The 25,398-nt window shown below is 41.1% G+C and overlaps 1 long non-coding RNA gene across 1 annotated transcript in view; it reads right to left on the bottom strand.

Moving 5' to 3' along the window:
- Positions 1 to 24,523, bottom strand: part of LOC115948235 — a 39,293-nt gene extending 14,770 nt beyond the window's left edge. Inside the window, exon 1 of the long non-coding RNA XR_004082078.1 lies at positions 24,502 to 24,523. This is a non-coding gene — a long non-coding RNA (uncharacterized LOC115948235). The remainder of the gene's footprint in view (positions 1 to 24,501) is intronic.
- Between the last annotated feature and the right edge of the window lie 875 nt (positions 24,524 to 25,398).

The following is a 25,398-nucleotide window of genomic DNA, read 5'->3' as shown; positions in this document are numbered from 1 at the left end:
CTACAAAAATAAAGCCATATTTTATCTCCACCTCACATCTTCCCAGTGGTTCGTCCAAAAATCTCCTCAGACAGGCATCTTTGGCATTTCTCTACTCAGATTCTTTGAACATGAATACTTAGAGTTCTTTTAAAAGCATGATAATCTTCAACAACAAAATAATTCTTGGATAGTTCAGACAACTGTCAGCCTGTGGCAATACCAGAACAATTTCCTCAGGCATTTGAAATAAATGAGTAACTGAGCCTTGTAACAGCCCAAGTGAGAACGGACTTGAATTCACAAAGCCAGCAGAACCCGGACATGGAATTGACTTTATTAGTCCCTAAACAAGCTGAAACCATGCACCCAAAAGCCTTGAGTGTCTCATTCTGCTTAACTAGGCCATGAGAAACAAACAAGTTTCTCACACGTCGGCAATTCAGATTCACTGGGATGTAAAGCAGCAAGTACATCTCTGCCTTTAGGAAGTGCGGTCTGAATAAGTCAGGAAATCATGGAATCATAGAGTCACAGAGTGGTTTGGGTTGCAAGGGACCTTAAAGACCATTTCCTTCCACCTTCTACCATGGGCAGGGACACCTTCCATTAGCTCAGATTGCTCCAAGCCCTGTCCAGCCTGGCCATGGACACTCCCAGCGATCCAGGGGCAGCCACATCTGCTCTGGGCACCCTGGGCCTCCCTACTCTCACCAGGAGCACTTTCTTCCCAAATCTCATCTATCCCTGCCCTCTGGCAATGGGAAGCCATTCCCTGTGTCCTGTCCTCCATCTCTTGTCCAAAGTCCCTCTCCTTGGAGCCCCTTTGGATGTGGAAGAGCAAGACGCTCGAAGGTCTCCTCAGAGCCTTCTCAGTCCCAGGATGAACAAGCTGATATAACATTGAGTGTAATCCAAGCAGGTTTAGATGCCCAGTTCCCACTGAGAGTCAGTCCTGGTCTCCAGTGACTGCCAGTCATGGATTGCAGGACCAGTTGCAAAATTTCTGTGTATATTTGTACCTTTAAATGTACTCAAATCACCATTTATGAGGTAGAATTCAGCTGCAGCTAAGCAGTTAACATAAGCTGCGTGTTTCTGTGTATTGCAGGTGTTTTTGGTATTTTACAGAGTTAAAATAAAGCAAAACAAAAAGCACAATACCAACAAGGACAAGGTCTTCGAATTTTATGGTCTAAACGACATGACTGTGAATTCTGCTAAAATTTAAAAGATAACAGAATAAAATCTCCCAATCCTGTAATTTCCATTTAAATTGGAGATGGCTGCACATCCAGTGATGGGGAGGAGCAGGAAAAAAGGATGGTTCTTCCTGTGGGTGAAAGGGAAGGCATGATCCTTCAGTGGGAAGCACTGCTGCCTGAGTACACCTCAACTCTGTGAAACGGGTTTCAGCAGTGGTCTTTGGGATAAACCATGATCTTTCTTTAAATTTTTTCACAGATAATGACACATAAATATTTCATTCTGCAAAGGGATTGACATTGCATGGCTTGATTGCACTATAAATAGGACCCTAAAAATGGTTTCCTGGTATTCTGGCAAGTAAATTTAAAGAACTCCAAAGCATTATTTCCTTGGGGAAATGTGAGGGGAAAAAGAAGGGTTAAAGATATTTACTGGTGAATAAAGAGAGATCAGAACAGGGTCTTCCAAAGGGGCAGAGCAGCAGCACTTTGCTGGAGTCAAACAGAAATAACCAGGACTGCAAAGACCATGCGGGAAAGATTTAGAGCGAAAAAAAAATATATATATATATACTTTTAGTTTTGCAAAGGAGAATACACAGGGATTTAATGGGGTGAAATAGCAAGGAATTAGAGAGACATTTCTTTTGGTGAGTTCCTGTTTCAGTTCTGTTCATTACAGGGCCAGTGTTTCCAGGAGAGGATTCCCAGCTATGACAAAATTATATTTAATCATACTCTCTGGATTTCAGCCTAGCTCAAAGGAAGCAAAAGTGCTGAATAGAGAAAAGAAATACATATTTTAAGTGTAGTTTTACCATTTCTATTTTTCTTTATTTCTAAAAAGATAAGAGTCCCACAAGTAACCTATTATTTTCTTTGAAAGACTTGGCTCATGACATTTTCAAATAACTCAAAATTTTCAACATCTGTCTCTAATTAAGTAGCATTTTTCTACCAGGAACAACGATTACAGTGTCTGAAAGTTCTGTTATGTAGATATGATTCATATCTCTCTCCTAAGAAGCTTGTCTTATGTCCTGAAATTTGAGATTTGTAAATCCTTTAGCTAAACATTTATATCTGCTAGGATTGTGCAGGTGCTTAACTTTGCAGTGTTTTGCTGAGGTTGATCTGTACATGCATAACAGACGTCTAAGTGTTCTGCAAGCCTGGGAACTTTTCTGTCAAGGCTTTTCCAGTTTCAGGTAATGTATTGAGTTCTGTCTCCTGTGCAGTACATTTTACACATAAAAAAAAAAGCCTTATGTGAAAAATTACCTTCCTGCACTGACTGCCAACCACTTTCCTCAAATGATAAAATAAGCAAAGAAAGATGTTTGATTGAAAACAACAAAAAGTAAAGGAAAACTGTTCATTTAAATTTTAATTTTAGGTAAGCATTAAAGCCTGATGGTCTGAATTTGGTAGTTTTTGCCACTTAATAAAAAGTACCTTTTCCTATGTTTTGCATATATATATGCATACACTTTTTATGTGTATATATATATATCTCTGAGAGCACAAGGATGAGAGCAGGATTTCATGCAATCATAGAATGTCCTGAGCTGGAATGGACCCACATCATCATCCAGCCCAGTTCCTGGCCCCGCACAGACACCCCAACAATCCCAAACTGTCCCTGAGAGCATTGTCCAAATGCTCCAGCAGCTCTGGCAGCCTTGGTGCTGTGCCCATTCCCTGGGGAGCTGTTCCAGTGCCCAAACACCCTCTGGGGGAAGAACCTTTCCTGGTACCCAACCTAAACCTCCCCTGACACAACTTCAGGCCGTTCCTGGGGGTCCTGTCCCTGTCACAGAGCAGAGATCAGATCCTGCCCCTCCTCTTCCCTCACAGGGAGCTGTGGCTGCCCTGGGGTCTCCCCTCAGCCTCCTCTTCTGCAGCTGGACAGACCCAGTGCCCTCAGCCCCTCCTCACAGGCCTTCCCCCCAGGGCTCTTCACCACCCTCATGGCCTCTCTTGGATCCTACCTACTAGTTTGATATCTTATATAGAGAAAGGCACCCAAAACTGCTCACAGTGTTCAGGGTGAGGCAGCCCCAGCCCAGAGCAGAGTGGGACAATCCCCTCCCTTGCCCAGCTGGTGATGCTGGGCCTGATGTCCCCAGGACAGGGATGTCCCTCCTGGCTGCCAGGGCACTGCTGACTCAAGTTCCACTTGCCACTGACCAGGACCCCAGGTCCCTTTCCATGGCACTGCTTTCCAGGATCTCATCCCCCAGTCTGTCTGCACACCCAGGGTGGCCCCAGCCCAGGCGCAGAATCTGGCACTTGCCCTTGTTGAACCTCACTTGGATGGTGATATTCCATCTCTGATTTGTTGAGGTCTCTCTGCAGGGCCTCTCTGTCCTAGACAGAGCCAACAGCTCCTCCCAGTCTTGTATTGTCTGCCAACTTGCCCTGTATCCCTCCCATTCCTGCCTCCAAATCATTAATGATGGTGCTGAAGAACACAGGGCCATGGATGGAGCCTTGTGGAATCCCACTAGTGACAGATCCCTCTGTTAATCCCACCAGATTAGTGTCCCCCCCCTTCCACTTCCAGCCTGCTCTGTGATTCCATGACTTTATATATCTGTAATTCTGTGATATTATGCATTGTGGAAAACAGCATCAACAACATGCCATGCATTCTGTTTATTTCTGCATACAGTTTTCTGAGGTGAATTTATCTGGAGATGAAGATGAACTCTTTCCTGACAATTTAGTGCTGCTTGCCAGAAATTAGATGGCAAAATGATACATGACAGTCCCATGTCCTTCCCTCACCTAAGGCAGTGCATAATCACAGTATACAACCTTGGAAAGGACACTGTTGTGCTTTAAATGCATGTCTGTACTATTTTAATTAAAAAGAAAGTCAAGTAAGTTATTCAAGTGGTTTAGTACAGTGGTTTAGTGCAGTGCACTGAAAGGATTAAAAACAAAAAGGTAAAAGGCTACTATCTTATTGAAATATACAAAGACACTGTTAATATAGCCAAAAGTCCTCTATTTAACTCTTAGAGCTGAGTGGGCTTTGTGCACCATTTTTTTGTCCTGCTTTAGCACATGACAAAAACTACAGCACGGACCTCCAAGTCTGTTAAAATTTATCAAGTATTTACACTGTCCTTTTGGAGCAGACAGGTTTGATGGAGAGATGGGGAAGAAGCTATGTTCCCTCACACCTGCGTATCTACCAATGCCATATCTACTCACAGGCCTTAGTAGAGGTTCACTGATAAGAAACTACTCTTTCCATAATTGTGTCTTATGTCCTGATGATTTTCCCTGAATACTTGGTGGAAAATGTAAAAGCAAAGCTCTCACTGTTTCTCAATGAGATGCCTACTTTTAAACTATATTAGGAAAGAATAACTCTTAGCAGCACATTAAAATCAGAGAAAAATAATAATATTTAACTTTGCTGAACAAGAACTGCCATGCATCTTCGCTATAGGTCTTAATATGACCAAGTACTTTTTTTCTGCACCAAAATACATCTGTTACCTTGCACAATAAAAATTTGTACTTGGCTTTTTTTAGCCTAAACTAATGCTAATTCCCATTCATTGATTTATAGATGGGTTAATCACTTTGGTCTGTCTACAAACAGATGAGCCCTTGACATAGGTGTGTGAAAATGTTGGGTGCACAGAAATGTTTTTGCAGTAATGAAATCAATTGAAGTCTGACTAATTTCAGATAACTTCTATGGGATGTATTAAAATGCTAATACTAAGGAAAAGATGTATCAAAATATTTTGATGTAAGGAGATTGAATTGTAGTCTGTGAACCTGTGAAAATTTGGGATCTCAGCTGACAGAATTACCTGTCCCTGGAGCCTGAAGGAATGAGTTAGTGAGTCAGTTTGAATTTGAGGTGGGGTTTTTCTGGTCAAATATTTAAACACTATCAAAATACCATTTTTGGACACTTACAGAAAGGAAATATTTGAAATTTCACTTACTTATATTTTTGTGTTGAAATTTGACTACTTCTGTAGTTTAAAATAGTTTAAGAGAAAGTAAAATTTTTAAGCTGTTAAAAAAATTCTTCATTTGGGGTGCACTGATGTATTTTTCACTTCAATTTGCAAATGGATTTGAGGTTTTGAGTTTTAATCCCTCACTGGAATGAAAAAGGTGAAGAAAATAGCATTCATGCAGTTTCTCACCACCTGTGTGCATGACACATTACTGAAGATTAATTCACCTGCAGTATTTTTGCTTTGTACAAAACAAAGCTGGTTTTGGTAGTTTGGTAGACTTTTTTTTTTTTTATTTTCATGGAAGGTTTTCTCTTGAATGGGATTTTTCTCCCTCTGGTGTACATTATTTTGCTGCCTTCTCCCTCAAGTCTGATGGATAACAAACACATTCTCCTCCAGGACCTTCAGGAAGGCATGTACTCTGTGTGAACTCAAGTAAAGGATGAGTTAAGGTGAAGAAGAATTATTTAATTTGTGTTGTTTTTCAGTTTTATGACCTTGCTGTAACTTTAGGCCTGTCTTTGTCCATGCAATTATTTTCCAAACATATTAGAGAATGGGAGAGAAAAATACACCCCTAGGCATTGTTTTATAATCTAAACAACAACAATTTAATATTTAATATGGAGAGTTGCAAAGGAATAAATCCCCTCCATAGAACACTAATATTGAAGAGGAAAGACTTAGAAGCATTTCAGAACTTCACCGATGCAGATTCAGAAATGAGCTTTATGTCTGTAGCCACTGCTAAAAAAGAGATCTCTTCTAAACTTGTTTGACATATTTAGCCTCAAACTTTGAAAGTTATCCTTTTGGTTTAAATCAAACTGATCACTTAGGTGAAACTAAGAGATATCGAGGCAAGTATCAATCATGAAGATTATCCTCTCCATTAGAAGAATAAGGCTGAAAGGCAGAAACCTGGACTATAAAAGTAGTTGATGACATTTTAGGCTCAGTAACTTCCCTGCACTTACTTAAGTGTGACCGTTTCAATGTGACCACGCTCTAATGTGATTATTGCCATTCTCATGGGCCTGGTGCACTTGCCAGGAGCCAAAGGGTCTTCAGTGCTCCTCTCTTTTGGCCCCTACCAACTGCTGACCCACATCAAAGGCTTGAGCGTGGCTGCCAAAAGCTCTGGACGTGATAAAGTGTATGTGGAAAATATGCAAATCATAATCAGGAAGAAATTTCCATTTCTGTGCCAGTAGTTTGCAGTTTAATCCTTTCGTCTTGAAGATTTCATTTCCTTGGAAGAAGGGGGGTTGGAAACAGAAGGATAATCACTCTCTAGTTCCATTTCTGTTGTTGCAGAGCCCTGATACTGAGATCCCATTTCTCAAGCTTTTTTGACTTTGATGAAAGCCTGTGACTTGCTGAACTTGCTCTCACTTTAAGTATAGCTATAGAATTATGGATTTCCTGACAAAATGATTAATATTTCTGTGTCTTGCTTTCTCTTTACGTATGTGTGGGAACCCAATAAGCTCACTTATAAAGTGTTTTTTATGCAACTTCTATCTAAAAATACCAAAATTTTTTTTTGTCTCATAAACTTCCAGGAGAAATGGCTCAGATGATCTCTGTCTTGCTCCAATAGACACAAAAAGTAATAAAAGTCAATCTAATTAGTATTTCTTGCAGTATTTGATGACAATAGTTCATCTTGAATAGGAAAGAAAAAAATGCTCTATGGGCTTCATGCATTTATTATATTCTTTATCATAATTTGAAAACCTGTTGCAACCAAATACTTTATGTTCTGGATACAAAAAACCTTAAGTTGGAAAGAAAATTGTGCTGTAGCTGGCGAATGGTTCAATCATTTTAATGACTCAGAAACTGGGGTCAAACTTTTACAGTCGCATGGGAAAGCTATGGTAAAGCCAAGAAATGTATCTCTTGGTGAAATTGTATGAACCAGATATTTAAGGAATATACCACTATTTTACAATTTTCCATGGGTCAACTGCACTGTGGTTATAATTGTTTTGTTCACTTCTAGTCCGCACTCAACAAAATGTAAGGAAAATTAGCTTAATGACCTTAAATACTGATTAAGACAAAATAGAGGCTCTCACATATATTGGTTTGGTGTTTGACCTCTCAGTCTGGGGAAAAGAGCTGAGTCTGCTCCTCCTTTCCTTTACCAGGCACCCCCAAAAGTGAGCTCCTAACTCTGGTGTTGTCATCACCTCTCAAAGTAGGGGAAAGAGATCCTGAGGGCTGCTGACCCACGCGCAAAATAAAATCTAAACTGATATTCCAATAGTGAAGTGTCAAGGGTTTTCAGTAGTCATTCTGGGTCAGTGTTCATTTTTCCCAGGCATGGACATGCTGGCCTTCAGGACTTCCCCTTCCTTCCCTTTACACACACACACAAGAAAACATCAGATATATGAGGATTTCATTGAAGAGAATAACAACATAAAAAATAGATGCATGAATTCCCGAGAAAGGAATATTGATCAAAATTAATTGTACAGAGGCAATGTTTTAACCTCCAAGACCTCTTGTTTGCTCAAAGATCCAAATTTCAATGCTTGAGGCAGCAAGGGTAATAATACACTCAGTCCATCTGTTTCTCACAAGCAGGAAAACAAGGACAGTGAAGAAGAAGAGTTGTACCATGTTAAGGAAAACAGACTATCCCAGGCTTTTCCTGAGGAGGTGATTTCCCAGTATTTCTGCCTCTCTAGCACCCAGAGATCATTTGCCATGCCATGTCAGATCACCACATCCAGCTACATCAGATTGTCTTCCCCCTCCACTTTGTGACATCCCTGTCACACACAAACCACAGCAAATGCTCTGACCTGCACTGCCTGATCCCTTCCTCATTGCCTTTTATCTGCTGGAGTGTCTTCTGTTTATTTACTCATTTATTTCTCTCCTGAGACCCTTCAGAGATTTGTGATTGATGATGATTTGTTTCATGCAAAAAACCTTTCCAACAGGGTCCTGGAGTAAATTTTATGTCACCAAGAGAAGGAAAGAATAGAATGAAGTCAGTGCTAAAAGAAGCCAAAGGCTTCTCTAGAAAAGTTCCATCTTTCTGTTCTATGGCTATAGATTGTCAACAGAAACACAGGCATTAAACCAATGAACAAAAAACCCCCAGCATTAAACTAAAGAAGAAAAAAAAAAACATTTTGAAGAAGAGTTAAAAAATAAAACATGTCCCTAACAATAGTTTATATAATTTAAACATAAAAGTTAACTCTTCTGAAGATTTATTTGAGAGTTTTAGCCTTTTAAATACCATTAGGAATGACTGGATTGAACACTCCCTCAGAACTAGGTAAAATCCATAATGACTTTATTAATATAAGACAAAATAACCTCTGCAGCCCAGTTCTAAAATATTACCCTCACAGCAGTGACAGAAGTTTATTTTATGTTCATTTTATATTCTGGGTATAAGCAGGCAGTTGTATACTTGCAAACATCATAAAGTAGGAGGCACAAACTTAATTAAACAAATCCCGGTGCCACTCCCTCTGGCTCCCATAATAGAACAGGGAACTTCCCAAGATGCGCAGAGTTAAGTTCTCTTCAGATCTAAGACACAGTTCTCTGAAAGTTCATAAAATCATAGAATGCTTTGGGTTGAAAGCGATCTTAAAGATATTCTCATTCCCAGCCCCTTCCATTGGACACCTTCCCTTAGGCAGGATTGCTCAAAGCACCATCCATCCTGCCCTTGGAGGGTTGTTTTTTATCTTCCTCCATATCAAAGACTCACCCACTGTACCCTGCAGTGGGGTTAAGTGTGAATTTCTCCTGTGACAGCAAGATGCCTCCTGGATGGGCTCTTATTGGAGACCTCTCAGGAAGTTTGAAGTCACAAAAGAATTCTTCTCCTTTAACGTCCTGCTCATCATGTCTTGTGAGAGAGTGCATTTCATTAATTTGTGCTCCCTTTTGTTTTGTCTTGGGTTTGGTGGGAACAGAGTAACTGGAGGTTTGAATGACACAATCTTACAGCTCACAATACGTTAAAATGTTGAGTTTGTATCAGTTCAAATACTTTAACTTGCTTCACAATATGCGTCTTGTCAGGGGAGAACTAAGCCATTCTCAACAAAATTTCCAGCTATTGGCATTGCAAAGCCTCTACAATTCAATATTGAAATTTGGACCAGGCTTCTGTCAAAGACTTCCTTGAGCTCATTTATGAGCAACTTATGAATTTGATATGTCAATCTTACGACTTAAGTATGGAGATGTGATATGACCAAATTCTCACTCTCATATAATTAACAGAAGTCCCTGCCAGAAAGCCAGGATTGCAGTCTGAATTAAATATCTTGAGATACTTTGATTTCTGAACTACTAGATGGCTTGCCTTGTTCCAGTAGTTGTGTAAAGCAGATCTTCTCTTTCCCAGATGTCCAAGTATATTTCAAACAGCTTGGAATGAAATGGTCTCTTCCCTGTCCTGCTTCTATTTATCTTCTTCAAGGATTTGCACTTAAGGTGTCTCTTTTCTTTTCCTGCTCTGCTTTTGCCCAAGTACCAAGGATGCTGACCAAGTTCCTGATTTCCTTGACCATATTTAACCCCAGTAGTGGTTTTGTAGGGTTGGTTTTTGTCCTGTTTTACACTCCCAAGATAGCCTCTGCTTTCAGTGATCACGGTGTTATAATCTGACTGCCTCTGCAGGGGTGTTATGTATCCTTTATTCATATATCACAATGCTTCCAGCATTTCTGAGAGCTCACTTGGCCTTCTCCTATGTGACTGTCAGCTCTAACAGAAGAGTGCATTGACAGCTGGATGTATTTCTTGGTAGATAATAATAATATCTTTCACATATAAGCCAGCTTGGCAGAGGATTTCCATATCTTTTCATGTTTTCTTTAGTTTCCCCCAGATCAGAATCTCATATGCTAGTTTATTTTCATATTTCCAATGTGTAAAGTTGTCTAGATGAGGAAGTAACTTTATACATCTTATTTCATTACATATGACACTGCAGACTCGGTAGCATACATTGAATTCACGCTGAATTAATGGCTTTTAGCCATGTTATGGGATTACAGAATGGTTTGAGTTGGGCAGGACCTTAAAGCTCAACCAATTCCACCCCCTGACATAAGCAGGAACACTTTGCAGTAGAGTGGGTTGCTCATGGTTCCATCCAGCCTGGTCTTGAACACTTCCAGGGAAGTGTTTTCATTCCAAATTATTCCCCTGATATGTTTTGAGACATCATTTAGGTGAATCAAGTAACTCTTTTATGAAACAAATTTATTATTATTTATGTTGACATAACAAGGATTCAAAGACATTGAATGAGTTTAGAAGATCCTCACTTTAAAATTCCTAAAACTAATGATAAACAAAAAATACCTTCCTGAGAAGGTATTTGGTATAACAATTCTATTCTTGGGGGCGTCTGAGGTGTACGATGCCTCATTCCTCAGCCGGTCCCAATCTTGTCTCAATTTTGTTTGTATTAAATTTCAAATATATTCAGAGAGTTGCTGCTGGGAACAGATGGGGTTGTGATTGTGACCTGCCACAGCTTCTGTCACGCTGCCTCTGTGGGTTATGCACGGATGTAGGTGGATTTACATACATACATAAATGCTGAGCTAGAGACAGTGATGAGTGACTCAAAGAGGCTCCCAGACAGGGCTCTGACTGCCTGTTTTCCTGTGGAAACAAGCAGGAACTAACCTGTTGTGGGAGATTCACAGAGGTGTGGCAATGTTTTCCTGGTAAAGGGAAGGAGGGAAAAGTCATTAAAGTCATTGTCAAAGACTTTGGGGAGGACAAATCTGCAGCGCTGGGTACAGCCTTGCAGCGCTCCCACCACAAATGCAAATATGCATTTGCCTCTTGGACCCTCCAGCACTGCTTTTTAGAGGAATGATATCCCATTATTTCCCCCAGACAAAAGAAGACAAAGAGAATAAGAACTAAAACATACCCTGAAGGAGAGCTTTCGAACAGGAAAAATGGAAGTGGATCCTGAACCTGCAGAGCCAAGACCAATCCCAAACAAGCCAGGGCACAGAAGATGAAAACTAAAGCCTCAACCTGTGCCTGCTTAAATCTGCAAATAAGGTGCACAAGAATGAGCTGTAAAAGGATATGAGAAAGGAAAAATACAAGGAGGTGTACAGGACTGTCAAATTCAATACTACATTCTGAAAGAGTTTAGAAGTCAGAGAATGGTGACATCAAAGCTGTTTTGAATAAGGACAAGGCTATAGATTTGCTGCAGTGTTCTGAAAAAGTGAAAATCTGTGAACTGATTCCCATCTTGAATAATCAGTTATAGTGAGAATTATTGGAACCTTGGGCTTTTCATACAAGCGGGACTTGTACAAGGAGGAACATTTAAGCCATGCAACAGGATACCTTTCTACTCCACTGATGTGTGAGCCATAGCCACTGTACAAGAGATAAAGAGGAATAAAGAAAATGTGTAAGGTATCTATATCTGAGGCTTTGGAAAATAAAATTTGCACTCACACTGTCTAATTTATTCTTTTAGAAAGAAATTGTGATATATGATCACTGAAGGAGAGAGGTGAGAACAAAATAATTAGGCAAGAATAAAATAATTAAGACTGCTCAAAAATCAGCAAAAGGGTAAAATGCTTGCTCTGGATTGAAAAAAAAATTCAAGCAAAAATGATAAAAAAAAGACATGGCATAATTATCTCCTCTTTTACCTATTAAAAGGAACAAAACTAGTATTTTATATGTGAAAATTTTTAGATTAGCTGTAAGACTGATTTTCCACAAGAGGACTAAAATTAGAAAATTTGAAAATTGAAATATTTCTTCAGGATGGTTCTGATGTTTTCTTCTCTCTGTAAAGGTAAATTTTTAAAGAGTATTTCCACAAACTTAAAAAAGGAAATTGTGGTTTGGTTTTTGTCCCAACACTGTTTTGGGAAACTCCCTTTCTCTCTAAAATAATTAACACTAAGAATTTTGATCTCACAGAAAAACCAAAACCCAAGGACCCATTTTCTCAAACAGTTTTACTGGCCAGTAATTTTGTCATTCTGCTTTTCCAGTGCTGTAATATGACAACAAATACAGCATGATTTATATTTATAATTATTATGTCCTACTGCTGGGGAAGGAATGGTTCAACTCCCCCAGTTCATAATGTTCCCTGCTTGTGACATGTCCTGTCCCTTGCCTTCTCTACAGCAGTTTTGAATAGGTTATTTTTAGTCTTATTATATTTTGTCTTGCTGCCTGTGCTTTCAAGCTTCCCTCTGACTTTAATTAAAGTGTCCTTAGGCTTGTGCATGCAAAAAGCTAACAAGTTCACCCAGTCAAGATCTCTCCTAATTATAATGCAAAGTAGGAGTTCAAGTGAGGAGAACATCAAACAGTTTTTATGTGACATATGAGAGCTTGACACTGTATTTTGACAGGCCTGTTGCAGAATACACGATGCCACTGAAATACATTTTAAAAGTAATATCCCAGCTTACACATCATCCACAAAACAAGCCCATGGTGCAGAGAGCGAGCTGTACAACATGCTGCACAGAGCAAAAGACAGTGTTTGGCATGTTATTGATGTGTTATATAAACAGTGCTGAGATCCAAAATGCGACGACTTCTGGGTTTGCTTCTTACGTGTGGTGGCACTCACAGATATACCAAATCCATGAGGCAGTTCTTCAAATGTTGATGCCTGCAATGAAGCTGCTTGATGAGAAATGGTGCACTGGACCTGCCCCATCACACAACAAACACAACCCTGCTGCAGCATGAGATAAACTGAGCTGCCTTTCTAGGAAGGAGTATGGGAAAACCACATTTTTGGTAGGTGTGGCACAAAGAGAAAGCACAATACAACCTGGTTAGTCTAGGAATCTATGCACAAAAAGCAGATTAATTTAACCACAATCTCCATTATAAAAACATAAAAGACATTAAGGGTTCCAAAGATCTTTGAGATCAAGTTCATCCACCCAGCATCCAGCTTGTTCACTACTAACTCACATCCTCAAGTGCTACATCCACACAACTTTTCCATCCTTGTAGGGATGGGGACTACACCACTGCCCTGGGCAGACTGTGCAAGTGCTTGACAACGTTTACCATGAAAAAATTTGCCCCAATATCTGATCTAAACCTCCCCTAGCCCAGCCTGAGGCCGTTCCCTCTCCTCCTGTCCCTGTTCCCTGGGAGCACAGCCCGACCCCCCGGCTGTCCCCTCCTGTCAGGAGCTGTGCAGAGCCACAAGGTCCCCCCTGAGCCTCCTTTGCTCCAGGCTCAGCCCCTTCCCAGCTCCCTCAGCCTCTCCTGGGGCTCCAGCCCCTTCCCCAGCTCCGTTCCCTGCCCTGGACACGCTCCAGCCCCTCAGTGTCTCTCATGTCCTGAGGGCCCAGAGCTGTCCCCAGCACTGGAGGTGCCTCAGCAGCGCTGGCACAGGGACAGGCCCTGCCCTGGGCCAGCTGGACACTCTTGTGCTGGCACAGCCCAGGGGCCATTGCCCTTCTTGGTCACATGAATTCCCTTCAGTCCATGATCACAAAAATAATTATTGTGATAATCTACCTACAATAATCTGTAGGTTTTACTCTGCTCAGAGTTTTAGACATGCTTAGAGCCTGTGAACCAAGCATATTGGTTCCATTTTAGGCTGCACTTCATCCACTCTAGGCTGAGACTAATCATGCCAAGCTGTTTAATCTTTCCCACTGGTTGGAAGAGGAGTCAGAGGTGACTAGCTGATATATCAATGTTGCAGACAATAAAACACAGAATTATAGAACAGTTTGGGTTGGAAGAGACCTCAGAGATCATTTCATAATTACAACATGTAAACTGGTTGTGGAAGAAGACAAGCTGAGAATGGGAGAAAGGAAGAAGGGAGGGTGAATATATTTAGTGTGTATTATCAGAGCCAAAGCAGACACATGTTTTTTACTGAGAGCTTTCCTCTTTCCATGGAACATTTGCTGCTGTTGCTAAAATCTGAATTTTCTTGGGAAAATATACGGTTTGGTTGAGGTCTTGAGATATTGCAAATAAGACTGAGAAACAAACTGAGACGTGTGAAGGAAACTTCAGTCAGAAGCATGAGGGGTTCGTTTCCTGACACGAGCTTTAGTCATAGCTCAGCACCATCAGCAGTGTCGTGATCACCCTGCAGTCAGAGCAGACACGACGGGAGCAGGGTGAGTCAAACCCCGTGGGGGTGTGGATGACTGCACAGGACCCCAGCATGACAAGCACCTTTCATCTCACCATTCACGGTGACACTCAGCACTCAGCAGTGACTCCTGCAGCTGCAGGATCAGTATCCTGAGTAAGAAGGGAAAAATGCAAGGGAAAGAAGGAGCAGCAATGCGCAGAGTAACAGGCAAGGGAAAGAATGAGATCTACAGCGTGAAAAATAACAAGTAATTGTTTTATAAGTTGCACAGAGGCAGCCACACATCCTTTTGGTCAGGGGTGACATGTCTGTGAGATTCTCACGGCATCTCATCTGAAATTCCTGCATGCCACTGTCAATACAAGAGCAATGTTAACAGAAAAATTCTTTCACCCACTATATTGAAGCTTAAATATTTAAAGCAGCTTAATTTCAGAGCATCTGAACTGCCAAGTAGTCCCTTGTCTGAGAAAAATTTAGGCCTGAACAGCAGAATTGCTATGTACTGCCTCACAACTCAGGCCAAAAGGAGGCAATAACCACCAAATTTTGCTTTCTGCTCAACCCTGCCTGAGAAAAGCAACGATCTCCTCATAAGCGAATGGAAACACAAAATATGCTTGGAGGCAAAATAATGTGCAGAGGCTGGAAACACAGTGTCTCATGTCTTAGAACGTCTTAGGCATCCATTTATTAGGGCTGCATTTACCTAAATGTATTTCAGCGTGGATTGTCTTGTAAGGAGGGGATGTCAACAGCGTTGCAGTGATTGTAACAGCCACAGGGCCTCCCTGAATGGCACAGCACAACATACTGTACTTAATGTTGACACTGTTCAGTGAAACAATTATTACAATCAATTTGACTTCTAATGTGACTTCTCTTGTAAATCTCTGGGTCATTAACCTTAACAACATCAATGTACTGTCAGTATCCAATTCCACCAAATTAGTGTCCGAGGTAATAGGAGAAGGAATGTATTAATGTGTTATCGGTGACTAATAAAGACAGCAATCCTCTAATGTGCTATGAAGAACAGCTGAAGCATGCGAGGGAAGAGGAAATACACAAAGTCAGGGCAGCAGACACCTTTGGTGGCGCATGTCAGGTCAACAGATTAGGTGGTAAACAGATTGACCCCTTTACCATTGAATCAGGAGGAGCAGGGATGGGGATGGTCCGTGGTACAAGGTCTAAGGCCAATTTTAAGAGGTTCAACGAGGCCAAATGCTGGGTTCTGATGGGTCACACCATTCCCTGCAGCCCCAGGCTGGGCAGAGGGGCTGGAAAGGGCCCTTTGGGAAAGGCCCTGGGGGTGCTGGTGCCAGGGGCTGGACACAGCCCAGGGTGCCCAGGGGGACAGGAGGCCAATGGCCCTGGGCTGTGCCAGCCAGGGTACTGCTGAGGCACCTCCAGTGCTGGGGACAGCTCTGGGTCATCAGGACAAGAGAGACACTGAGGGGCTGGAGCCCCAGGAGAGGCTGAGGGAGCTGGGAAGGGGCTGAGCCTGGAGCAAAGCAGGCTCAGGGGGGACCTTGTGGCTCTGCACAGCTCCTGACAGGAGGGGACAGCTGGGGGAGAGTCTGCAGCCAGGGGGACTCTTCACTCAGGTAAGAGGTGAAAAGGCAAGAGGATATGGCTTCAAGTGTCACCAGAGGGAGTTTAGATTGGAAATTCTTCTTATTATTGTTATTGTTATTGTTATTATTGGAAAATGTTGTCAAACACTGGAAGGGTCTGCCCTGGGCAGTGGTGTTGTCCCCATCCCTGAAGGGATTGAAAAGATATGTGGATGTGGTACTTGGGGACATGGGTTAGTGGTGGTCTTGACAGTGCTAGGGGAAGAGTTGGATTTGATGATCTTAGAGGGCTTATCCAAACTTTTTTTTTTTTTTTTTTTTTGTCTGTGATTCTGCATTTCTATATGACAAATAAACAGTGCATTTCATTTTGGAGCGGTTAAAAGAGCTTTTCTTCACAGCTTTATTTTGTGTTCCAGTAGATGAGAAGCTGCACCATATGAAATCATCTGGTTGTACTAGAATGAAAGGGATAACACCTAACTGTGAGAGTATTAGACTTTTTAGCCTCCATCATGAACCGTAAGGTACCTTGCACTTCAGAGAACTGATAAAAATAGACTTTCCATCACTGCCATCCTATTTCTCTTCCAGCTGGCAGGCTCTAAGTGACCTGTCCCAGTATTGCTTGAGACTGCTCTTTACTGAGACGAGAGGTGTCACAGCCCATCACATCCAGCACCATGAAAGGACCACTCACAACCCAGCAGGAAAGGGAGCACCGAGGCTCTGGAGGGAGCTGGGAATCCACTGTCAGGGAGGAAAACCCCCTTTTAGGGTGGCTCCTGCCAGCCTGCATTAGCAAAAAGTGGTGGCTGAACGTGGCATGACACAGACACAATTTGGATCCTCTCTAATGCCCTGAAACATCAGCCTTTACCTGTAATTAATGATGGCCAATACATTCCTCTTCCAAGCTGTGCTCAGAGGGTTGACATGGCACAATGCTTCAACAGACATCACTCAATAATAATAAAGAAAACCTAAGAAAACATTGTATTCATTCTATATTCCCAAAGTTCTTACAGGCTATAAACCAAAAATACAAATTTAACACCAAAACAGAAATCCTTTCAAAGCAAACATTCAAGGCAGGAGAAAGGGACATGACGAACTAATAACAAGTTTAATTAGGAAGGCAATATTTCCTGAACAAAGTAAATTAGGCACTTCATTTGGGGATTGGCAGGATCATCAGGTTAATACCTTTTCCTATTAAAAAAAAATGCTACAGGATTCTAAATTGTGTCCTATAATTAGGATTCTTGTCTTCAGGCTGAAAAACATCATTCTGTCTTCTGCTAGGGCACTGCCCCTGATGCTTAATCTCTGTTCTGGAAATCCATACACAAAGGTAAAGAAAAATCAATAGTAATAATAAAATGATTCGTATATTTTGGTAAAGCTGATGTATAAAAATACAAACAAATGACTAAACCAAGTTTTATATTTCTAAGAACTTTTGTCCTGCACTGTTGGTCAAACCCCAAGGTTATTTATTTGCTAAAAATTCCAATTTTCCTCTACCATGGAAACTTGATGAAACGTGTAATTGAAAACTCATAACGAGTGAAATTTTAACCACCTCTATGCTCAAAAAAGAAAAAAAAGGGAAAGACAAAAAAAGCCTCTGCTGTGACAGCCTGATGCCAAAATAATTCACGAAATGCATGTGAGGCTTTTTGCTTGGAGTTAAGCTTACAATTAGTCTCATCAAATGTGATTAGTTTAATCTGACCAGTCATCTAAGAGATAGGTGACTAAACTGAGATATCTAAATAATCATCTTCTATAACCAGTAGCTTTAGATAAATCCCCTGAGGTGCACTGAGGGGCAGAAGGGGTTGCAGTTATCTGAGGTGGGTAAAGCTTGAGGGAAAGGACTACATGTCTATACTCACAGAGGAAAGAACTGAGATACCTACTTCAAAACTGATTAAATCTTTTACTTTAGTATAACTAAATCCAGCTGTGAGAAGAGTCATACTTCTGGTCAATTATCCAGTGAGGTGGGCCAGTAGCACACCACAGAGTGCTCTGGTGACAGTCACAGAAAATATGTGTACATAATTTAAAATAATACAGAAAGGAGAGTAAATGATGGTGGACACTTTTTTTTTTGTTTTATTGTGCTGCCATGGGTTATAATTTTGATTTTCTCCCTCTCCTGGATGCTGAAGTAGCATGGAGTTTACCTGAGCTTCATCTTTCCTTCCTTGTGTCTTTTAATTCTACAAGAACATGGAGTTTGACACTCATCTTGTTTTGCCTTGGGCTCTGTCTGGGAGAGAAATGGAGGCAACAGCTCTGCAATCAGCAACATGTAGGCTAAGAACTGGGCTTATTTGGGAGGATCTAATGATGTAGAAAGTTGTGCGTTTTTCTAGGCCATGCTCATGGCATGGACTGGTGTTAACAGGTAAGAGTGACTACTGCACATCTGGGAACATGTTACTGCATGAGACCCAAAAGTGGAGGGACAGGGAGGATGATACTCAGTTTTAAATTGTATGAAGAAAAAGTGAATTTTCGGCATGTGTACAGAATATCATTTTGACTTGTGTTTCTGTCACTTAGAGAAAACAATTCTGTTTTGTTTCATGGAACCTTATGTATGGATTAATTGGTATGCCAAATATTGAAAGTAATACCCAGTTCATGATATGTTTCCTTTAATATACTAATTTATGATAATAATAGTTTATTGGGTGGCATTGCTTCTTGAGATTCAGCCTCTTTGCACCACTCAGCTGCAAAAAGACCTGAAATCATTAGAAATGACCAAATAACACAAACCAGCAGGTTCACGTATGCTAATCTGGAATGGCATAAACCAACACTGCTGCTGAAAGATCTCCCATCATTTATCCCTACCCTGCTGTGCAACCCAGCCAACAAAAACCCGAGCACTGAACTGATTTAATTTTAACCACCTCCCTGAACCTGCCGGGGGAGCGTTTGCACAATGCTTATGTTGGCAGGTGGAAGGAGGTGCCACAGGGACACGGGAGGGTGAGGACCGCTCCTAAATTCCTGCAGTGGCTCCTGCACCAACAGTGGGCACTGCACTCCCACTGCTGCCACGGGGGTTGTGCCTGGAGAAGCAGCTGCAAGGGTGCATTTCTCCCACCCTGAATGTTTGCCAAGCTGCAATTACTGTCTGCTCAGGAGAGAAGTGGACTCTACCAGCACTGAATCTTCAAGGCCAAGAAGGACTGCTCCATTGAAATAACTCTGTTAGTTAAACACAAATTAGTGGGCTCCATGCAGCAGCAACTGAATACATTTTTTATTGCCTGCATTATGCCAGAGGTCAGACTCAATGAGATAATCCTCTTTTATAGCCTTAAAGTGTATAAAACCAGATAAAATTAATCCAGAGGACACTCTTGTGCCTATTGATGCCTAGCAAGATATCTACTCCATCTGACTTTTGGTATTTGGGGTAATTTTAATTCACAGGCTTTTATTTTTTCTACCATTATTGGATTTTCTGTCCTTGCAGCTCTCAGCCTTTATGGCTCATAGGCAGAAGCAATGAGTGAGTAATGTGAGCAGCATCTTTCTTTGCTCTCCCTGCCAACCTGGACCACAGCCACAGCCTCCTTAGTTTTAAGGGGTTTTAATTTTCTACGTCCATGAGGAAAGTCAGAACATTTCCTGGGCAGAATACAAACTACAACACACAGGTCAGGGGCCATTACTCTAATACACAGTTTCTCTGGGAGAAGGATCCCACATAGGTATTGGGCCCAGCTTTCCTGTTTTGGATTAATACAAAAGCAAGGCTTTTCATCTCCATCATGGTCAAAAGTTTGCTTAGTGATAAAATGTATTTTTTGTTAATGTGGACTGAACGTGGTATTTTTTTGTATACTTGCATTTCATCACAGCAGCCTATGAATAGTAATGCTTCTTGACAGGTATTAGTTATTTTTCCTTTCAGCTCTCAGCAGACATGGAGAAGTGCTACTTTTGTTGGTTTGTTGTTTTTGTTGTTTTTTTTTTTTTTTACAGAAATCAAGGAATAAGTGTCTTGCCTCATAATACACTTTAAGTCAGTCACAGAGTTGGGAACCAAACATACGTGAACTTGACTCCCTGTCTGGATCTGTAACCAAAGCACCAACTGTCAGTAAATTAAAATATTAATACAACAAATGTATGTGAAAAACATACAAGTCATTGGGTAGATGAAGCAAAATCTTTCTGGAAGTTTCCACCATACATTTTTAAAAATTTATTTTTAATTTTAGATCTTTCCACTAGAAACGCATGACCCATTTCCCAAGAACAAAAAGAAACGTGGACAGTCAAAGAATACCAGCTTGTGGAAATAAATGAGAGGGGAGTCTTGGCTCTCAATTACACAGATCCTTTGTCACAGCTCAAGTGTGTTCTTTTGGCCTGAGAATGAGATGGTTTTCTTAGTAAGTCAGGCACTGGCAGAGTTTTTTATCTTCATCATTTTAATGGAGCATGTCCATTATTCGATGAGTTAATTTCAGAAAGGGGGCCAAGTTTGGAAGGATTAAGTGCCAGCTAAAGAAACAAACCTATATTGCTTGGGGAGGGACTGGGGGGGAGGAAATTGATACAGCTTTCTATGTGTGCGCTCATTTCCAAGTGCCTTCATGAGACATGACGTGACAAAGGCTGTCAAGTGTTTAGCACAATAAATGGAATCGCATTTTAAACACAATAAAAACCTAATGAAATCAGCCCCTTTTAAAGCCACCCACCTTTAGCACAGCACATTAGAGACTTTGTAATAGAAATGCAAAAGGAAAAGAATAAAAGGCATATATATATATATATATATAAAATCCCAAGCATATATACAGGCATGCAAACACAGGACCAGAAGTGAAAATAAAAAAAAATCAAAACAAGCCAGCAGATTTAAAGTTATTGCTTAAAAGGCAGTACTAGAAGAAGATGTGTGCTCAAGGGACGAAATCTCCAGTGTGGAGTTAAAGATCAAGGGAAGAAACAAGCAACACCTGATGGTGAGCTCTACCACTAGAGAAATGTGGAGGGTCAGACTGGTCTTCATCTCCTTGGGAACCAAAGCCCATATTAAATGGTTATGGTTATGAGAGTTTTGTCTGCAACAAGGAGGAAGATTCTCCCCCTTGTTGGGCTGGTCCAGTGAAACTTAGCAAAGGAAATGGCTGAGGACCAGAGAAAAATAACTTTTTTCTGTATCTTGATACAGAGGATGATTCAGAGATGCTGTGTGCTTTGAGACTGCACAAATCCCTTATCTCCCAGAACAGCCCAGTGTATACATGGGATGAGAGGTGAGGGCCGTGGGAGAAGAAGCAGCAGGGGAAGGGAGCAGATTAATTTCTGTGGTGCCCACTGACATGTCGGAGGCAACGGGTAGAAACCACAACACAGGAAAATCTTAAACTGTAAGGGTCCCAATCATGGGAACAGGCTGCCCAGAGAAGTTGTGGAGTTTCCTTTTGTGGCCATACTCAAACCCTATCTGGACATGATCCTGTGCAACCTGCTAGAGATGAATCTGCTTTACGCAGGGACTGGATGATCTCCAGAGGCCACTTCCAGCAGCAGCCATTCTGTGATCTGTGTCCTTGGTGTCTGGATCTATGTCCTTTCCTGCACAGCAGTGCTGCCTGTTTCTGTAGGTCCACAGACCAGAGAAACAGCATTTCTTATGATCATAATTTCCCCCCAAAATGAGGGACAGGAAATTCCCAAAGCTGTGGTGGAATAGACATATTAAAGGGCTTCAGTATGTGCTTATGTCCAGGTTAGATCACCTCATCACCAAGCTGAGAGGCTAGAAATGCTGAAACTGAAGACTGGTAAATATATTATTGAGAAGTATTTTTATGTTACTGGTTCAGACAGAAAATAAGACATTTCAATTCTCTGAAAGAAGTGTTTTCAGATTAAATGTCTATATGTGTGTATATTTAGAAAAAGGTATGATGGATACACTTCTCTGGTCTTACTTTCAGATAAAGGGGAAGGAAAATTCTGCTGGAAGCAGTACATTTGTCTTTATCTTTTACCAGTAAAAGGTTCCAGAGGGAAACTTATAAACAATTCTGTAGGTTAAAAGGGCTCCAGGGTACATCTAACATAACACTGATGGCCCAGACTGCAGAGCCATAAATGACTTCTCCTTTTCTTCCACATGTCCAAAAAGAAGTGTAGAGAAGTGTGATGCACCTATAAAAGCTTTGAAATGTGTGTGGCTTCCAAAAAGAAATATTCCCCCAGAACTCATCATGGAGCTGCATGGTGAAGAAATGGCTTGATACATTCAAAGTATAGAATGCAAAAAAGCTGTTTAAAGCTGGTGCCGTCTCTGCACCTCACTCCCAAGGAGTACAAGAAGGCAAAATAGGCCAATGGGTGAAATCTGGCACTCTCCATAATTTCTTTCCAATACTGACTTTGGGGCTCAGAGAGCAGAGGAAAGTCTTTTTCTATTTGAATAACAGAATTATAGAATGGCCTGTGCTGGAAAGCAGGATCTTCTCATTCCACCCCCTGCCCTGGGCAGGGAGACCTTCAACTAATCCAGATTGCCCCAAGACCCATCCAACCTGTTCTTGAACACTTCCAGAAATGGGATATCCTCAACTTCTCTAGGCAGCCAGGGCCTCATCAAACCTCACAGTAAAGAATTTTTCCTAATATATCCGTGCCATTGGTGTTGTACCATTTGCAAAAGGTATTAGTCAAATAAAATATAAGCTTATCTGACTTCTAAGCAGAAGATATGATGATGATGCTACATCCTTCTTCAAGCTTTTTTTTTCTTTTATAGTATTCTATTTCCTGCTGGAAATAGTAGTTAGGTCTCCATAGAAAATTTCAATACACCAGAAGTTTCAAGACTGACAGAATCCTTCAGTCGCATTCCTTTTGGTTTAGTGAAAATGACATTTTCTGGTGTTGTTGAGGTAACTTTAGCTTTATACTTTTCAGAAGAACCTATTTCTTTGAAAAGACTGGATTGAATGTAAATCAGTGTCCTGAAGCAGCCTGCAAATTTTCCAGACATCTAGTCTGACACTTTTAGGTTCCCAGGTGTCATCTCATGGGAAAAAAAATAGCAGTAAAGACGCCTGAAGTTTGTAAACAATGGCAAGAAGAACATCCTGACAGGAGGCTGTAATGTGATCTTTTTCTCTTAGTTATTTACTTGCTGAAGAGTGAGGTTTTTTTCTTCCAATCCCTTCCACGAGAGGAGGATCCTGCTCTGTGCACCACAAAAAAAATTCAACATTTGCCTGCACAAAGCAAGCAAAGAGAAGCCCATGGGGCTCCTGCCTTGGCAACCTCCCCTGCAAGAGGGGCCTGCAGAGACACAGTCCCTCGTAGCAGAATTTGGCATTTCTCCCACCATTTCACTGCTGTAGCAGCATTGCACATCCAGGTCTCTAAGTCCCAAAGATGATAGGAGCCTTTCCAAACTGTGGTTAGTGTAAAAAGTCCATCAATTATTTAGTCATAGCCAGGAAGTAAATGAGTCAGGACAGTGATGCGTTCATACAACACACAGAAGGAAACAAAGTGTAGAGGTTTTCTCAGTGCTGGAGACAGTTGTATGTGTGGCCTTGCTGTTTGTCAGGGGGATCCCAGCACTGGCTGTGCCACATAATTCTGCCTTCAGGAGGTGTAGAAGCACAACATCCAGCTTGTCTCTTCAGGTGGAAGAAGTATGGATGCAAAGACACAACCTGACACATCACAAACCATGCTCATTGCAGGTGTGTTGGACTGGATGGTCCTAAAGGGCCCCTTCCAACCCAAACCACGTTGCAGTTCTATGACTCCATGCTTCTGTGATTCTCTGATTCAATTAAATGTGCTTCTTTTCAAAGCCTAACAAGTTTTTCTGGGTTGCTGCACAAGCTATGCCTTCAGCTTGCAGCCACTATCTTTAACTAAATTTAACAGACCAGGGATTTTGCTTACAAATATTTCAACATAAGGCTTTTCAGTTGTTATGAAATGAGTCAAATGTGACTAGATAGAGCCAGCTGTCATGCAAGCTTCTCCCCATGCTTTTGCCAGGCTGTCGCTGTGTGCGGTACCTATATACCACCATACAGCATCTTGGCTGTTACAGCTTTCTATAGCAGGGCTGAAGATACGAGCTGGCCCTGAATGTTTTCAGTCTTAAAGAGCTGTATTACAGAGCTCCAAATATAGCAGATGCAAAGCAATTGTCACCTCAAATAAGGCATGTTGCACTCGTAAGTCAATGGCGTTACTAACAGCTCTGGGAGAAGTTAGATCTTCCCCTTCTCTGTGTTATCTATCTGTCCAAATCCCTGGGAGACCCTCACCATACAGATTCACAGATAATATTTTAGAGCAACCAATTCAGCACTAGAAGTCTGGAGATGTTATAACTTTCATGATCCCAAATTCACAAATGGTGCTGTTTCAGCACCGTAAGTCTGGTCACATTCAGAGTGACAGATTCACATATAGTGAGATTTATGGAATGCTGCAACAGAGTGAAGTTCAGAAACTGCCATTGTTACATACCCTGATATCAGAATAAATAAACAGAGGTATTACCAGGGAATAAAACTTACCCAGTTGGCCTCTTTGTGGGAGAGGACATGGAGAGAGCCCACCAGCCATCCCAGGATACAAAAGTGGAGTCTCTTCTAAGCTCCCTTCCCTCTTCAGCTTTATTTACATTGTTGACTGTGGGAAAAAGATAAGGTTTCAGCTGACATCATTTAATGTTTAGGTGGAGTTTGAGTGTCTTGAGTCAAACATGTAAAGCATATACAGATTTTACTCTATTAGTGTGTGCAAGGATGTAAAAGGCAATATGTATTTTTGAGTTAATGAAACAATGTGGTCACTGGTTAATCCATTCCTTTGGCTTAGTTCCATAAGTTCCGTTGTTTAAACAGAGCATGACTGCAACACCTCTGTGCCACTCCATCCTTTGTCTCATTCCTTTCTCAGGGAAGTACAAGCTTCCTGTGTTCCTCTTCCTCAAGTTGCAGACAGTTTGTTTCTACTGAACTATTGCCAACATGGATTTCTCCTTCTTTAAGCTTTGTCTTACAGTATTTTTCCACAGAACGTGAGTTTGGTTAATGGAAATAAACATGCACATTTTCTGAGCTTAAGGAACTGCATCACCTTGTATCACTTTGGAGAATTTTTACCTGTCATTTGGGGAACCTCACAAAAAAACATGTGGGGTAATTAGCAAAGAACAACCTCCTCCGCCCTAAACCCAGAATTTATTTAATGGAGATTATTTTTAACTGTTTCTTCTTCTCTGTTATTTTCTGAGACAATAAATTTGGGTTCCATCTATGCTAACATCCACCAGTTATAGGTGGATGTTAGCATAGTAAACAACCATAGTATACCAGTTATAGATGCTTCACTTTTGAAAAAAGGATTGGTAGAAACAAAAATTTTGATTTTTAGGCTGTCACCACTTGTCTCACCAAATACAGCATAAA

Source organism: Geospiza fortis, unplaced genomic scaffold (genome assembly GCF_000277835.1).
Source record: "Geospiza fortis unplaced genomic scaffold, GeoFor_1.0 scaffold488, whole genome shotgun sequence".
Classification (NCBI taxonomy): Eukaryota; Metazoa; Chordata; class Aves; order Passeriformes; family Thraupidae; genus Geospiza; species Geospiza fortis.
Note: the sequence above shows the minus strand (reverse complement) of the source record. Positions and strands in the feature narration are given on the sequence as shown.